The sequence below is a fragment of the Notamacropus eugenii genome, chromosome 6 (assembly GCF_028372415.1).
Source record: "Notamacropus eugenii isolate mMacEug1 chromosome 6, mMacEug1.pri_v2, whole genome shotgun sequence".
NCBI classification, from domain to species: domain Eukaryota; kingdom Metazoa; phylum Chordata; class Mammalia; order Diprotodontia; family Macropodidae; genus Notamacropus; species Notamacropus eugenii.
Genome location: NC_092877.1, coordinates 77,117,462 through 77,136,279, shown reverse-complemented (window position 1 = coordinate 77,136,279; position 18,818 = coordinate 77,117,462). Strand labels below are relative to the sequence as shown.

At 38.4% G+C, this 18,818-nt stretch overlaps 1 protein-coding gene across 5 annotated transcripts in view; it reads left to right on the top strand.

Moving 5' to 3' along the window:
• Nucleotides 1-18,818, top strand: part of PPARGC1A (PPARG coactivator 1 alpha) — a 779,791-nt gene that overhangs the window by 112,343 nt on the left and 648,630 nt on the right. The window lies entirely within an intron of this gene.

Genomic DNA, 18,818 nt, shown 5'->3' with positions numbered 1-18,818 from the left:
TTGAGGTGCTTACAGTCTAGTTGGGGAGACAAATACAGTTACATCAAACAGAGAAGAGCAAGAAGTCTTTACCTGCATCACCAAGTATCCCTCTCTTCCTTCAAGTTGGATCCCAAGTATCATCTTCTGTAGGAACACTTTGTGATTTCTCCTAACTGCTAGGACCCTACCTCCCAAAGGACTGTGGGTTTGATTATTTTGTATTTATTCTCTTTATATATAATCTCTATGTAATTAGAGCGATACCTGTTTTCTCTTTTTCTTCTTCCCATTAGAATGTTAATTTCTTGTGAGCATTTGTATTTGTGCCTCTAGTGCCCAGCAAAATGCCCAGTGCAGAGCTGAGGCTTAATAAATACTTGTTGATTGATTAATGCAGAAACAATATACACACCTCTTAAGAGAAACTAAAGATCACAAGACTAGATAGTTTTAGAGCTGAAAGGGACCTAAGGGTTTGCCTGCAGCAGCCTACCCCTACTTTTTATCTGGACCCTGAGGTCCAGATAGACAGAAGCAGAGCAAAATAAAAGCTGGGATGTGGTGTCCAACCTATGGTTCCTTCAAGTTCAACATCCTATTTCTAATACTTGTACTGAAGGATATTTGAAGGAGGGTATTGTATTTGCATGTTGTGAAACTACCTTCTACATGAGAGATTTACCCTGAACTGCTATCAATATTATAATTCCAAAGTATCTCTGAGTTCAGCTGTGTAGGGAACTCACTCACACAGATGGCTAACTGCCTTTGACTTGGTAGATCAGGTCTAGGCAGTCGATCGCCTGAGGCATATAGAAGTTAAGGGTCACATCCAGAGTTGCACAGCTAGTAAGGACCAGAGGTGGTATTTGAATTCTGGTCTTCCTGGCTATAAGCTCATCAATTTATCCTCTACTTTATACTGTCTGTCTTTAAACATATTTCAATGAATAAAAATTCATTTTAAATAACAGGTGTTCACACACACACATACACACACACACACACATACACACACATACACACCCTGCTCCCAAAATCTGTCCCTGCTTGGAAAAGGAAAATGCATCAAGTGAATCTCAAATTGGATATTTACTAAAGTGGAAAATTAAAGTATTTATGAATTTTGTGTTTCTCTAATTCTGTATCTTCCACTAGCCACTGTTGAGAGTGAAACTGATGAACTTTTCAGTTCTATGTCTTCCAGAGAAAGAACATGCAGGTGAATGAGAAATGATGTGGGAGAGTGTATTAATTAAGTAGTGAGACAGGAAATTTGTGGGATTTGAAGCATGTTGGAATTACTAATGGGTCTAAAAATGGAGAGAGAATTGGAAGAAGACCAAGGTGGGGAAAGAGGACAGTCTGGAAAGGGGAGAGTTTAAGGAAAATGGGAGGAGCATTAACAAATAGAATATAATAAACTCATGAAAAGGAATTTGAGATAATGGACCCATACATGTTCCAGCCTACTTTTGTTCATTGTTTTTGCTAGTGTAGTGGTGGCTGGGTACTCCAGGATGTGGTATTCAGATCCAGATTGATACAGATTCTCCCTGGACTTTGTCATTACTGTTTACAGATGCTAGGATTACTCTGTGATGAAGAGCTTAGGGAACTGGCACACACACACATACATACACACAACACACACACATACACATGTATACACACACAATGCACATATACGCACACAACACACACACACATGCACACAACACACATATACACAATACACACACACAAACTCAATCCTGTCAACTGGGAGTGTCTACCTTTGTTTGCTTCCTTAATCTTTTATTAAGTTCAGGTTCACCATTATGAAGTTCTTTGGTACTCTCTGACTCATGCCACTACTTCCTTCATCAACTCTAACCTGATAACAAAGAGTCAACTTTCTAAGTATGTCAACAATGTCAAAAGAATATTCAGACCACTCCCTTATGGCTGCAGAGATCACTGGATCAAAGATTTAGAGCTGGAAGGGGTTTTAGAGGCCCTTTAGTTCAACCTTGTCATTTTACAGGCTGAGAAACTGAGGCCCAGAGAGGTGAGGTTACCTGTTCAGGGTCATACAGATAGCAAGTAAAAGAAGGTTTGAACCCAAATCTGCCAACTCAAAATTCAACATTATTTCCACTGTGATTCTGTTGGTCATAGGTTCATAAAAATTTAGAATTCAAAGGCACCTTTAGAGATCATTGAATTCAACTCTCTTATTTTATGGATGAAGAAACCAAGGCCCAGAAATGTGAACTGACTTGCCTGAGGTCACAAAATTAATAAGTAGCAGAGTTAGGATTTGAACCCACATCTTAGGACTCCAAACTCAGCAGTCTTTTCGCTGTGTAGACTATATCGAGTAATTAATAACTTGGAAAGCTCTGTACCTCTTAGACTTCATGGTACTGTGATCTCCCTCTTCAGAGCCTATGGACTGTCATTTGGGATAAAGAGTTAGGAAGCAGTTGCGTGGAGGGGGCAGGGCAGAGAGGGCTACAGGGGGTTCTCAGATAAGAGATTGTGGGCAGATAATGGTAGCCATGAAATGAGTAGTACAGAGGAGGTAGAAGAGGAAGGACTGTGAGAGTCTCTGGGTTCAAATTAATTGGATCCTGAGGGTGTTCTCCCATCTGAGGGATTGATGTTGTTCTGACCACTACTGTGCTGCAGAATGGATCATTTTATTTAGAGCTGCAAGAGACCTGAGAGATAGGTTAGAATAAATGAGAGACCATCTATTCTAACAGTAAACAAATAGAAAATAGGATTGCCATCTCTCCTTAATTCCCATGCTAATCCAAGTTCACATCATCCATTGGGAACATTCCTCTGTTAGTCCCAGGAAAATCTAAGTTAGATGCAGATGCAGATGCAGGAAAAAGTCTAAGAGTGGAGGGGGGGGGCAAATCCTTCTCCATTTTAAATTCTGCCTTTGTACTTGGTTCATCTTCCACCTTCTTATCCTGGGCCATGAGGAGAGCTGGCATGGGGAGCATAGTCTGCTTGATTGATTTGCATAGATGGAGGAGAAGCTTTTGAAGTTCATCAGAGAGGATTTTGAAGGGGTGCTTGCCCTGTTCCCCGGCTACTCCCAGCTCACCTTTCCATGGGCCTTCTTCATGTCTGCAGTTGACCTTGTTTTCCTCATTCTCTCATCAGACTATGACAGCCGCAGTGCAGGGGAAGCAAAATAAGTAGCACCTTGTGATATGCCTGAAGGGAAGTCTGTTCTGAGAACCCGCACTTGGGGTGATGCTAACAGACCCAACGGGATGGCAGGGACAGTTTGCAATGTGTAGATAATAAGGCAGACTATATACTTTAGAACAGAATTTATTTTCTTTTCATTACATGAATAGTACATATTAGTACTAAACATGCATATAGTCCATTTATGTGGGTCATCATGACACCTGCATTTGATTCAGCCATTGTTTTCTCAGTTTATAGTTTACATTTCTCATGGTTTACATTTTACTTTGTTTTATTTTTTAAAACAAGTTTTGGCCAGTTTATTAAAGAAACTTTTTTACAGTTTACTTTTTTCTGGTCTGTTCTGGGTTTCTAATGTGTCAGAATCAGCTGGATCAACTCTAGCCAGTGTACACACTCTTAGCTCTTCCTTGTTGTGTGATAGATAGTCAATGTACAGGCCAGGGAACTCAGTAGATACTTCTTAGAGTACACCTATTCAAACTTTTCCCTTAAAATTGACTTTGTTGTCTTCTTCTGGTTCTATGTTTTGGTCTTCTTTGTCACCAAAGTAAGATTCTATGGTTTTGAGTTTTTTTATGCTCTCTGTTCATCTTCCCAGCCAACACTTGACTTTTTAACTCTTCGTCAAGGTAGGACTTTGCTTTCAGTAGAGGTGGAGTTAGGGTTGGGTGTACATGTTTCAGATTTCAGGGGTATTGTATCAGCTCCTTGATCCCCCACTGTCTGTGGGTCCAGAGATCTGGAAGCTGCTGTTGCACCGCCACCCCCACATCCTTTTTCACCCAGGTCCCACAGAGTTTTCCCCATTGATCTTCTGTGCTGTCTTGGGTGTTTGTGCATTGGGAAGTCTGGAAAGTGCTACAACTGCCAGTGATTCAATAGCCTGAGGCCTGCTCTGGCCCTGTCTGTTCTGGCGTGGACTGTGCTCTGCTCCCTGCCCTGCGCAATATACCCTTCCTATAGGACCTTTCAGGTTGTCTTGGGCTGGAGATTTATTTCACTGTGTCATTTTGTGGGTTCTCTAGCTCTAGAATTTGTTTAGAGTAATTTTTAGAAGTATTTGAAGGGATTTGGGGGAAGCTTAAGCAAGTCCCTACTCCACCATCTTGGTTCCATCCCATTTTCCCTTAAAATTGCTAAGCCACAGTCCAATATTCTTCATGTTTGAAAAACTTTCAGAGGGATAAGGCTGCTTTTCCTTTCTTTGCCACAGAATGACTCTTAGTATGAATTTTTCTTGGGATGTTGTCATGTTCTTTAATCTTTTTAATAACATTGGTCACCCTGTATGAAAATCCTTGAATCTTCCAGAAGGTCATTACTCAGATCGTGGAGGTAAATCTGTGGTTCTAGCCCTCACGATTTGCTTGCACCTTTGCTATGAATACAACTCTTCACATCTTGCATTTAAAAGGGAAATAGGAAAATCAAAGGAAGGCAGAGGAGACTAAGCAACATGGCATGGGATATGTGTGTGTGTGTGTGTTCCTGTGTGTGTGCGTGAAAGTTTGTGCAAATGTATAAGGACATTTGCCTAAAGTATTTAATGGATAGGAACTCCTCTGTCAGGGTTCTGAATGGAGCCAATCCCTCCTGCTCCAAATTTATTTTTTGTTGCATGTTTGCTTCTTGCCATTCTTACGGCTGTGAAGAAATTCTGCTGTCATTGTATATGATACTGTTATAAGTGGAAGAAAATCACATAAAATTGTATGGGTGATATTAATTTAGTCACCTAGGGCTTAATAGTGGTTTTATGGTCATTTTAAAAAAAGTTTTGTAGCCATAATGTTTTATCTGTCTTTATAGTCTCTTATGCTGTGTTTAATCAGTGTAATTATGGCAGAGGATAATTAAATATAATACTACTCAATTCTGAAGATTTTAATGCTGTTACTATTAGTTTAACCACAAAAGTGTAAAAGCAGAGGCCATGGCAAATCTCATGCCCAACGTCCAGTCAGTATCATTAGGAAGCAGCTTAAATAATCTTAAATAATGGGTGTCAGGTTGATGGTGGTGGTGGAGTTTTGGGCCAGTATATGTACATGTCATTTCATTTGTTTGTCTATTTGTAATTGAGAAGATCATGAACAGATTAATTGGTAGGGCTTTACCACACATAAAAGACATGACTTCCCCTAGTTTAGATTATGTTAGATGATGTCAACCCACTTCTATTCCTGTAAAATCTCTACGTATCTGTGATTTTCCCTTCCATATCTAAGAATATTGAAATACCTTCTACAAATTTAATTCATATTCTATATAGTTTTGAATTATTTCCCGTGCTGTAGTGCTTTTAGAGACCTATCTGGCTTTGGAGAGTCGACATCAGGTCTCCATCTGTGATTGCTTCTTAACTGGAGAGTGGGAGCAATGCCTATTTTCCTAGGGTGGCCTACATTATTTTCCTGGAACGTTACTATACTATAGGCCCCAGTGAATCCGTGATCTCATCGATGCTTATGTTGCTTCCAGTGATACAGCTGCTCCCCACCGTTGCTGTCCCATCTTTCATGCACCTCTAGCTCATGAATTCCCATAGACTTACCACAGGGAGTCTGCTCAACTTTCTCACTTTTTCTTAGCGGGATACCAGTGCGGTGCACGGGCTGTCCATCAGCTTTTCTCTCACTCTTTTTATGTGCCTGGCCTGTCTTTATTTCTGGTACTACCTTTTTATGATGACAGCTTTTGTATCACTTCTCCCAGGCAATTCCTCATTGTAAAGTGTTGCAGGCTACTCACACCTGCCCTTTGAGTGGTCTTTCAATTGAGTTCTCTGGCGACTCTAGATTTGCCAGGACTCCCTGCCCTATAGAAGGTCATTGGAAGAAAATGTGTATGGAAAAGAAGCTTGGGGGTTATTAAAAGAGCCACTCTCAGAGGCAGTGCGGCCTACTGTCATCCCATTCAATTTTGGGCCCCGTTTCTTGTCCTTTTGTAGGCAATCTCAGATAGATCTACTGATGAAAAAGCACTACAGTTTGCAGAATGGCCTATATAAGTAAATGTTCTTTATCTATGTGATTTTTTTCCTGTGTGAATAATTAGAACCAACTTTCCATCATTAAATACACACACACATACATGCATACACATATGTATGTGTATGTATGGATATATACCTATTATGGATATTTTCAATATGTATAGATGAGGCAGCATGACGTAGTATATTGTTTTCAAACTCAAGTAGAAACAGTGGTTACTAAACCTTATGGAAGGATCCCTGCTGGCTACATATTGACTCAAAATATCTCATTTTCTATGTTCCATTGTATTTTTATTTATTTTGCTAAATAGTTCCCAATTGCATTTTATTTATTTATTTATTTTGGGTTTCCTTTTGTTCTTTTTGGAGGCAGTCTGGGCTTGACCAGGGTCAAGGTGCTCTATCCCCTTATGGGATCTAGGTGCCCCATTCAATTGGATTTTAATCTGATTGGGTGGGATAGGACTCAGGCATCTATAGGCTGCCTGTTTCTCTGGTGGAGTAGATAAAGAGCTGGTCTAGAAGTCAGGAAGAATTCATTCTTCCGAGTCAAGAAGTCACTTAACATCTCCAGGTTTCTAGTTACAAAGAAGGTATTGACTTGCTTTGGGTAAAAGGAATATTTTTACTTGGGAGTTTCCTACATCACATAAATAACAGGCCCAGTCTCTATTCAGTCTCTATCCCTATATACTTGGCAAATAAAAGTAAAAGTTTTCAGCTCTTGCCTTTTATATTCATAGCATTCCAGTAGGAAATACACAAAATTCAACTTGACACTTTCATGCACTTTTAAAGGGACAGGAAGAAATTTAGTTATAAAAAGTATTTGCTGCTCTTAGGGCAGAGATCCTATGTGGAGTCCAGGTCACATCCTCCAGATGTATCACTCTTGGCAGATGACATTGTACTGATTGCATAAAACTCCAGTAACCATTGAGCCTCCTAAATGAGAGCCATGCAATAGAGTTTGGCTTAACTATTCAAATAGGAAAAAACAAATAGACAAAGAATGCTTATGGCCCAGAGTAAAATATACAATTGAATGGACAGCCTATGGGGTTCTTTCACCAGTGTATGCATCTTGGACAAACGTTATAAGTGAATGATGACTTGAGTCCAGAGTTGAAGAGAAAGTGGAAAGTGGGTTGGGATGTTGTACAACCTTTGGGATGTTGTACAGTTCATTTAACCCCTCTGCAGCCCCCTAAAAAATTCTCCCTGAAACAAAGGCTCTACCTTTTAACATCAGGATTCTTCTGATGATGTTGTATGCCACTGGGTCATGGAGTACTTAGAGTGTCTGAAGAATTAAAGTGAAAGATCACCCAAAAGTCAGTTGGAATGGGGTATGGTGAGCATGAGTAGTCTGTGACAACCAACAAGGAATTACAAAAGAGTCATAGCATAAAGGTTATCATCAAAGGAAAAACATGAGAAGTATTGGAATAGATGGGGAAGTCACATGGCAAGAGGGAGGGATGATGGATGGATGATCTTCATCCATGTGATATTGAAAACATCAAGGACAGTCTCCCAGATCCCTTGGGTAGACTTTCTGGTGAACATTGCCAAGGGTCCCACAGAATGGGTAGGTATGGATGGGTTGTGCTCTGCATCTTGGAGGAGAGATGACCTATACTGATGAGATCATAAATCCATTTGTGTGTATTTGAGTACTCAGTATCACTATTTACAAAAACCCAACATCTTCTGCTTTCACATCACCTATGTCTCCTAATGTAATCCTCCCTTTCCCTTTCCCTGAGAGTCATCTTTTGTACTAAAGAATAAAAGAGGGGAAATAAAGTGGAGCAAAACTAAGTAACTCATCAAAAGAATTTCTGGCATTATATATAGTATTAAATGCTTTCTCATCTTTGTTCTTGGTGACGAAGTATAGTCACTATAGGTTCACAGCTTTCAGTTTTAATTTTTTTTTACTGTTATTTTTACAGTCACAATGTTGTAGTCTCTGCATATACAGTTTTAGGGATCTGCTTTTATTTTACTTTGTATAATTTCATAGAGAGATTTATTTGTAATGTAGGCATAGTCTTACACAAGTGGTATGTGCAGAGAGGCAATGTTTGCTTGGGATGCAGGTTGGTGCAGTACAGTATTATGGAAAGACCTGGGCCTGCCTCTGGCTGACATTAATTTGTAATGTGATTAGAGGTAGCAAGGGAGTGCTGGCAGACTGAGAGTTTGAAGACATGGATTCTAGTCCAAGCTCTACCTTGAATTATAAATGCCAGAGGGATCAGACTCTCAATCTGAGGCCAGCAAAACTCCTGAGTGTGGGCTGAATCAGATTGAGATGTAATTGGGAAATGTTTACCAGACCAAATGAAAATATAATGCAACATAGATGATGCTGGTTTGTGGTTTTCTAAGTCAATATGCCACCCACAAGGATCCTTTTCTATTTGAGTCTAACAGAACTGATGTATGTGATTTTGGTTAAGTGAGACAACCACCTTAAGTCTTAGTTTTCTAATCTGTAAAATGTGTGTGCTGAATCAGGTAGTCTCTAAGGCAGGGCTTCTTAAACTGTTTCCACTCAGGACTCCTTTTCACATTTTGGCAGTGTTTGCTGGCATTGTGTGGTGTGATGGCATGTGTGGGATAAAGTGTGCATGCTTTGTGTTCAGAACCAAGGCTGCATTGAAATTATGCAAAGCAACATGGACATGTAACACAATGCAACAGAAACACCTCAGATTCATTACAGTTTGATTTTTAATTAATTTCTGGTCTTTGCATGTTCAGAAATCTTTTACTATTGCCAAAATTTTAAGTTTAAGAAGCATCGCAAAGTACCTTTCAGAAAGTTGGTGATGTAGTGCATAGAATACTGGACCTACTTAGGAAGATCTGAATTCAAATTCAACTTCTTCCCTGCCAAAACTTACTAGCTATGACATTGGATAAGTCATTTTACCTCTGTATGCCTCAATTTCTTCATCTGTAAAATAGAGGTGATATTAACACTCATTTTCTAGGGTTGTTTTGAAGATTAATGAGATAATATTTGGAAAGCATTTGTAAAACTTAAAAGACTACATAAATGCTAGCCATTATCAAAAGAAGTTCTAAATTCCAATCCAAACAACTTGGAACTCTTTTGCAAAGAAATATGAAGCAACAGACTGGTGATGATTAGAAATTTCTCAGATGCTAACAAATATCTTACTTTTGCATTCCATCATACATGATCGTACAGTCCACTTAATTCTCATGCTATTTAATGAATTAACTCAAGACAATAGAATCAAACAAGTAGTTTCAGGGCCTTAGAATTAACCTGGTGTCCCAATAAAAGTATACTATGGTAACATTTCACTCACTTTTTTCTGGGTGGATAAAAGCATCCTAACCAATTATGCACTCCTATTAACTTAGGATGGTCTAGACTCATAACGGTTAATTGTATTGAGGAATATATTTGACTCTACCTCAACATTTGAAGTTCATGTCCTGTAATTTCTGTAAACCAAATGATCGGTGAATCAGGCTGCAAAACAGAACAGAGAAAAAAGAGGTTATGAGGAAGACCAAGAGTAAATGATATTAAAGAAATATGTGACTAAAGAAAAAGATGGGCTGATCATGTGACAAGAGCTATCAATAAAGCACTAGACACTGTGTCTTTCATTGGTACCTTAAAATGTTGAGGGAGTGAGGAAGGCCCTCATTACTTTGAAATGACTTCCTGTGTCAAACATAGGGAAGGACAGAGACAAAGTTCACACATGATAAGGTGGAGATGGATGAATTGCAGTCTGCATCTTTGGTGGGAGCATTCACGTTGATGACATCTTACAGCCAGGTTAGTACTTGGAGGAACTTCCACGTCTAGTGGATAGAGAACTTTAATAGAGAATTCATAGAGGAGAGTGGTAGTAACAGGGTATCTAAAAATGGGTGGAGGTTGAAATTGAAATCCTGTGTATTGAAAGGCTTCTTTGGTATCTGAATATAGATAATTGCATTTCTAGCAAGCTCAGCTTTAATGAAATCACATCGAGTAATATGAAAAACTCCTTATGGGGTGTTAGTGGGGGAAAAAACCCACAGGAATCAATCCTCAGACTTAGAAAAGGTTCAGGGAACTGAACTGAGAGTCTCATTTTCTGCTTGATTCTGCATGGGGTACACAAATAAATTGTGAAAAAGTAAATGATAACAATGAATATTGCTCAGAAAACTTTCAGCACTGAATGTGGAGTCAGAGGCCCTGGATTTGAACCTCATCTCTTCTACATCATAATAATAGCTCACATTCATGTAGAGCTTTGAGATTTGCATCCCACTATATACACATATATGTATGTATTTTCCTTTGAGGCTTACAGTAGTCCTGTGAGGTAGGTGCTATTATTATTAATATTATTATCCTTTTTCTTGTAGACAGGAAAACTGAGTCTGAAAAATGGTTAGTGACTTTCCCCGAGTCACACAACCCCTAAGGCCAAGGCAAAATTAGAACCACCTTAGGATACAAATGACTTGTGGTGATATGGAAATGCCCCTCCTAGTAAAAAGCAAAGACAGAATTCAAAGCCAGGTCCTAGGGGTTCAAATCCACCAATCTTTCCACTGAGTCATATTGAATTGGGTAAAAGAGTATATACAGTATAGAGACTTTTCTATTACAGTTCCAAATTGTTTGCCAGAATGGTTGCACCAGTTGAAAGTTCCTTTAATAGTTCGTTGTTGTGCTTCTTTCTTCCTATCGTCTCCACAACACTTAACATTTTTGTGTTTTTCATCTCTGCCAATTCCATGGTATGAAGTGAAACCTTAAGAGTTGTTTAAATTTGCATTTCTCTTATTATTAGCGATTTCTAGCTTTATCATAAATAGTTGTTGATAGTTTCATTTGAAAATTGCCTATTTATATTCTTTGATCATGTATAGGCTATTTAACTTTTTTCTCTGTACCCTCAGTGACTTACGTCATCCTTGTCACATAGTAAGCACCCATCAAATGATTGTTTATTGATTGACTGACGACTTATTTATTAGAGTCTGGCTCTTGTTCTTATGTATTTAAATCAATTCGCTGTATATCTTGAATGTTAGGCCTTTGTTAGAAATATTTGCTGTGAAGATTTCCCTCTCCAATCAACTGTTCATCTTCTTATCTTAGCTGCTTTTATATTGCTCATACCAGAACTTTTAAATTTTTGTGCCTTTAATGATTTTCAAAATAAGAGATGAAACATTGAGAGAATATTAACACCTCAGGTAGTGGAGTTCAGAATGAACTTTTATCCATCATTCTTTAATAGGTGCAGTGATGTAAGAAAAAAAATTTGTACACCTCATATTCCTCTAACCCAAAGTACAGAGAGGTGTGATTTTCTATTAATTTCTCAACCCTAATGCAATCGACAGACTTTTCAGGTACTTAACCAAGCCTTGCCTGATAATTTAAGCAGCCAGCATCCATTTTATTGTTTTGAATGAAATAGGTATATTTTGGGTAGCTCTCAGTAAGGTACTGGTTTCTTTGGTGGGCTAGTGGGATGAAATATTAAGTTAGACAATTCTTTGTCTTGAAACTAATTTTTGAATACAATTCTTTTTGACAAGGCCTTGCAGCTTGATTAGTGGCATGCTAAAAAATCCAAGCCCCAAACCAAAAAAAACTCCAAAATCCTCATGTCTAAGCAGAGAAGTAAAATGAAATAAAGGCTGAATCAGAAAATCTTTTCACATTCAGGGAAGACTTGCATGCAGCAGATCCCAATATCATAGTTGCAAATTGAAACAGAAGACATTTTAATTGTGTTGTTAATTAGCTTTCTTAGAAAGGAATGTTTCTTGGTGGTGGTTTTTTTTTCTTTAGCTTTACAACACAGAAGGGGACTTCTTAAAAAAAAACAACGAGGAAATGAGTGATCTCACAAAATTGCAAACTGTATAGGGTAGGTTTTGGATGACTGCGTTGTTTTTACTCTGCCAGGGCTAGTGGTTAAAAAAAATCACAAAAACACAAACATGTGCTAAGCAGCATTTCTGGAATTCCAGCCTGGTCTCACACATCATATGGAATGCCCTAGGGAAGCAGGGACATTTTCAGTGGAGGCACCTGTTAATAATATCTTCCATTTGCAGTATGCTTAACTTTTTATAGAGCTTCCAAATATATTATTATCACTTTTTAATCCTCTTAACAGCCTGGGCAAGATCATCCTCACAGATGGGGAAGCATCAAGTTGACTAAGGCCATGTAGATTGTCTAAGGTCCCATGACCTGAATGACAGAGCTGGGATTCAAACCCAGGGCTTCTGCTGCTGCTTTGTTGTGCTGTGACAGCATGCTTTCACACTTCTGTAGGATAAGCATGAGCTAAGCACGAGCCTGGAAATGCAGCATTTCTGACTTTCTTTTTAACACCTCTAATTTCCCTTTTGCCCTACTAAGCTCTCTGCCCCTCAACTTCCTTAGCTGAAAGATAAAGACAACTGTATCACACATGATTGATAAAGCATCAGGAAGGACTTTGCAGAAGGAATATTCTGTCCAGAGTTGTAATAAGAATTTGTGAATGGAGATGAAGTCTTGGAAATAGAAAGAAATTCAGAAAATGACTTCCTATTTCAAATTTATTTTGCATACTTGAAACATCAGTGCCATGTTGAAATAGAAAATGTGAACCAGAAAAAAAGGGTTATCTTAGCTCCTCAGACCATAGTTGATACCCTATGAAGCTTATTCCAGTAGTGCCCTTTGAACTCGTTATCTTTCAGTTTTCATCTCTACTAGTTCATTTTAAGCTCATATCAGCCTGAGGAGGTAGGTAGAGGAAGTATTTTATCTCAGAGAGATATTCTTGCATTCTGAACTTTCATAGAAGCATAGATGTAGAGCTGGAAAGGACTACAGGGTCAATCCAACCCTCTTGGTGGGAGTTGAATGGAGGCTTTGAATGATGGATAGAATTTAGAGGAGGAGGGAGGACATTATAGCTGGAAAGAACAACACATTTAAAGGCAGGGAGATGAGATTGAGCAATTGTGTATGAATCAAAAGTCTAGAGTTGAATTTTAGAGGTCACCTCATCTAATTCTCTGTCTCCTCTGTGCCCCCCTCAGTCCCATGGATCAATTCTTTCTGTAGTATTCGTGACAAGTATCATCTAGTCCCTGCTCACATACATTCACTGATGGAAAATTCAGTACCTTATGAGGTAGCCCATTCCATTTTAAAGAGTGTTAAGAAGCCTTAGATTTTTATCTCTCTCCAGTTTCTATCTAGTTCTCTCCTTTATAATCAAACAGAATTTTTTTATCATCATCATCACCATTGTCATCATCATCATCTTTATCATCATCATCATCATTATTCACATTTCTCTTGTACTTGATACTTTGCAAAGCACTTTTCCTCACAACTTTGTGAAGTTGGAAGCATACATATTATCACCACTTTACAGAAGATGAAACTGACTCTGAAAAGTCTAGTGAATTGTCCTTTGAGAAACTGCTCCAAAAGTGTCCACTCTAGGATGAAAACTCAAGTCTTCTGATTCCCAGTTCGAGTGTCTTTCCATGCATCAGTCCTGTAGATATTTAGATGTAGGAGAGCTGCCCTCAGGCTATGCATCTCCAATTCCTTCATTTAACCTTCTTTATATAACATGATTTCAAGTTCCCTTACCACCCTCTACTTTTATGCACTCCAATTTGTCATTGCCCCTTCTAAACTGTGGTACTGAACGTCACACATCTTATGTGGTTTGTCGATTTTGCCAGAAGGACTGTTAGCTTACGCACATTCTAGATCTTGCATTTTGGGTCTATTAACACAACCTAATTAGCAGTGACTGTAGTTAATCATGTCAGATATCATATTAGAATAGTTTGGGTGCCTGTGATTGCTAAAATGAGCCCTTTATTCAGTTGAGGCAGAAGACTTTAAGGTGTTCTCTTAATAAATGACATTGATACTGAATCTGGCACTCCATGTAGCTTCTATTCTAGATGGTACTGAACTCCCATTCCTTTATTATTTATTTATCATTTATTACCTGTCTGCTTGAATTAAATATGAATATATGAATATGAATCACAGGAAATTGGTCTTATCTGTGTACATCTTGAAAGGATTTTTTCTGGAGGGGGGGAAAGAGGAAGAAGAGGAAAAAGTAATGAACTTCTGAGGAGTTTCCCCCGGACATCTTGTAGACTGCATGACCAGGGTGGGAGCATGATCTCTCTTGGTTATCCTCACTATAGGAGCTACTTCTGATGACTTGGATGATTAGCATGCACCTGAGAATGCCCTTGAAGTTGCTTCTTTTCCAGTGGTTACTATCCATGTGACTAGAGGCATGGCCAATTAACCCTTCTGAGCCTCATTTTCCTCAATAGTTAAAATGGAGAAAACAGCTTTGCACTGCTTACCTTGCAGAACTGTTATGAGGAAAACATTTTGTAGACTCTAGAATGCCATAAAATGTGAATTATATTATTATTAACAATAATATTATCGTTGGATTCTCTTATTTTTCAAAGGGATTTAGGTAGAAACAATCCTATGAATAAATCTCTATTCTGCTATTATTCTGTTTATATTTAGAGTATGGACTATTAACAAGGCAATGAAATAGCTGTTTTCTCTAACTGAGTGAAAGTATTAGGATGTAAAGTCATTCTTTGTCGGGATTATCCTTACTACACTGGGAGTATCCTTAGTACCATTCCAGTGGCTTATAGGGATGGTACATATTTCATCCTGTTTCCATATGATAGTGGTCTCTGGTATGTTTCTATATTTTGAAAGCATTTCACTTTATGTACCTTGAAGACTGGGTATTATATATGACAACATCTATTAAAAGCGTTGCTCTTAAGTTTTTAGGGATCTGTGTTGTATCTGGCTAGTTGAGAACAACTGTTTGGTCCGTGATACTGGTCTGATTCCTGGAGAGTTTATAAGTAGTCTTTAAAGATGTGTCATTGTCTGTGTTTGCATTCTGAAGTTTGTTTTTGGTTACCATGAAAGGCAGCAAATTGCTGATGCGAAGGTAGTATCTTGCTTGGTATTCAGAAGGTGCTAACTTTTGATAGCTGGCAGGGATGTGTCACACAGTTCCTCTTATTTCCTTGCATAATCTGCCTTTATTATTAAATTGGGGTGCTTAAGAATAGCCCCTCAGTAATTTCTGATGACAGGGCTATGGTCCTGAATTGGCGTCATAAACTCCTCCGCTTCCACAAACAAATCTCCATGACTCAGCTATTTCTTCAGCTCTATCCAGACTGGCATTTGAACTGGACAAATTCAGTGGTATAGACCAGTTATCAGTCTTTTCTATTGATAATGAAGTGATGTTTACTTGTTCCAAAAGTATCTTTGCAGTTTTTTGACCTGTTTATCATGTATTTTGAGACCATCTATCATCTTCCTTTCTGGCAAGCAAGTGTTTTTTATAGCTGTCTTAGAGTGATAAGACCAGTGTTTTGCTGTTAACACAGGGGTTTTTGGTTAAGATACTTTCCAAATATATTATGATGTATTATGTTAAGTGTATGTTCAGACTGATACTCATAGGGATGTTACTTGCTTTAAATGTGTTGTTTCCATTCAGCTTTGATTTAAGGATGCTAGTAAGTCTCTTAATGTATTCAGCCACTGCCTTCTCTTTGATATCTTTATACTCAATGTATCTTGCCTAGAGAGACACCCAGCTACTTGTAAATATCACCTTCATCTATTGGCTTAATACACCCTCTAGATTCAGGCTTGAAATCTTTAGTCTTTCCTTTTTGGTGTTATGTTAAGAATCTGTCACTTGTCAAGTTCTTTGGTTTTAAGAGCAAACACCCTCTAATTTGTCTGTTTTCAAAAACTATATCAGAGAGCTTTTTTGCATCAACATTTAATGAGCACTTGATGTCCATAGGTCCCTGCTGAATATGGGCTATATATTTGAAGGACTGAGGAGTGAGAGGGAATGAGAGAAGAGGTAAGGCATTCCTCACTTCCAATAGACTATGAGGGCTTTATTGTTTAAGACAGTGGGATTTCAAGGTTTCCTAAAGTTTCAGGGAAATAAAAAAGTTTAGAAGCTAGTTTTGGTCCTGGTGTTGGGAGAGAGGGAGGGGGTTATTATTGAACTTGCTGGTTTCACTTGAACAAATAAGTCACTGGCTGCCATTTATCCCCAATCAGCACTAATCCCAGCATTCTAACCTTAGGTCACACCAGACAAAGGATTCCCACACTGCTTCTTTCCACATTTATCAACATGTAATAGCATCCTTATCTTAGGCAATCTTAAGATTGCTCCCCAACATAAACCATTGGCAGGGCTGTTAAGGTCAGCAGTGCCTGCTAAGCCTTGGAGCTGACCCCAGGCACCCTGTTTGAACTACTTAAGGGTTCAATGGAATTGGTGCAGTCCTATAGAACCACTGTTGTTTGCTGATACAGGTTTGTGTTCAGGACCAGGAGAAACTGTGTATAAACATCTAGCACCCATGTGAATTCTCCAAGTAAGAAACACAAGTATAATGGTCATTTCTCCATCATTAACCCTAAAGGAGATTGTGCGTATATAATCTATGTGTGTATATACACATCTGTGAGCACACAGATATGCACACATGTCACTCTTTAATATTTTATTTTCCCCCAATTACATGTTAAAACAATTTTTTTAACATTTAAAAATTTTTTTTTGATTTTCAAATTCTGTCCCTCCCTAGCTTCTTTGCCCCCTCCCTTAAGATGGTAAGCAGTTTGATATGGGTTATAGATATGTGCAATCATATAAAACATTTCCATATATACTGTCTTTTAAAATAAACTCCATCCATGACTGTGTGGTTGTGAGAGAATAACTTCTTATAGGATTGGGATGCGTGAGAAAAAAAGACCATTGAAGCTTAAATGAAAAACTAACTATGACCCCCCCAGCCCCTTCATACCATCTAACTCTCAAAAAGAAAATAGATTTTATAAGGAAGATGTTTTGGTAAATAAACTTCTTGGTGATCCTTGCTACACTTGGTGTTTTCTAACAGCATTTAATCACCTTCAGGGAACTATTTGGTTTGATCAGTCCCGACACTGACCAGAGAGGGGTTAAAAACATAGAGCCCATCTTCTATTGCCTCTTTCTTTAGTTAATAAGAACTGACAACCCCTGCAATCAAATGAGACTGAAGTTAATAATATTCTTTGTGACAGAAGAAATTAAGGTCTGTGGATGAAGACATTATAATCATGACAGACTTTCCAGGCTATCCAAAAGCCCAAATTATTCTGTTTACCAAAATCATATATTGGTAGATCTTTGCTTTAATGCTCTGATTTGTGCTCACTTTGATGATCATTTTTATTTATTACCTTCAATGTCAGTGGCTTCCTAAAATTTATTCTTAGATAGGTTTAGATATATAGACCCTTAGACTGGAAAATCTCCCCCTTTTCTCTCCTTTCCGCACATCTGACTGCAGGATATGTAGAAATTATGACCTCTTTCTAGTTTTCTTCAATGAACCGGGATGGTCATTTATGTCTCAAATAGTATGAGATGAATCTTACCATCCTAATGGCAATAATTAAATGACTCTTAAGGAACCAAACCTTATTTAACACCTCTATGTGATGTATACTTTTCTATTTTTTTTTTTTTTTGGTGGGTAGGGCAAGGGGAAGTTTCTAGAATTGTGATTTAGTCTACATGGTAACTTTCTCCACAAGGGCAAAATAGCAATATATTCAAAGCCTATAATCTTCAAAAAAATTAAACTTGCTATTGATATGTTTTGTCTTTATATCACCATCATTCTCAGAAATATCCTTCTCCCTCCTCTACCAAGAGAATCATGCAACACTAATATGATGCCCACAGCAGTCACTATGGATATGCATGCATATTTCCAGGGTAAATTCGCAAAATATAAATTTTCTTACTCAAATATGAGAAATCAAATATTTATTCAGATACCAGAAAGCCAAGTCTATCATGGTAACAAGGAAGTTTGTACACATTACCAAGAGAGGGAGGACCACCATCCCCAAGCCTTCCTGCCCTCAGGCCTCTCCACAAACAAGCTTCCTCTCTCACTCCCTCTCTCACTCATGCTAGCTGCTCTGCTCTGCTCTGTCTACTCTCTCTCAGCTCCACCTCACTCTTTCTTCCTACTGCACCTTTCCTGCTCCACCTATTCAGCAAGTTCCTTCCACCATCAACTCCATATGACTTAAGCTGTGAACTGGGCCAAAGCAGGTCACATTGTCCTATTAAAGGACAGAAAAGATCGCCAAATTGTCTTGACATTACAAACCGTTATCTATATCAAAGAATAAAAAACAAAGAAGAAAAAAAGCAATCCAGCAAACACATCACCCCATGTCAGAAAGTACATGCATGTGACATTCCTAACCCATAGTCTCTCCCTTCTGCAAAGAAGGGAAGGATGTACATTTTCTCATCTGTAATCTGTATTATTAGAGGATTGCCTGGGATACTGAGAGGATAAATGATTTGTCCATGGTCACATAGCTAATTTGTATGAAAGGTAGAATTTGAGCCTGTCTTCCTGAACCCTCTCCTAATCCTCTAACTACTCACCATATTACCTCTCATGAGCC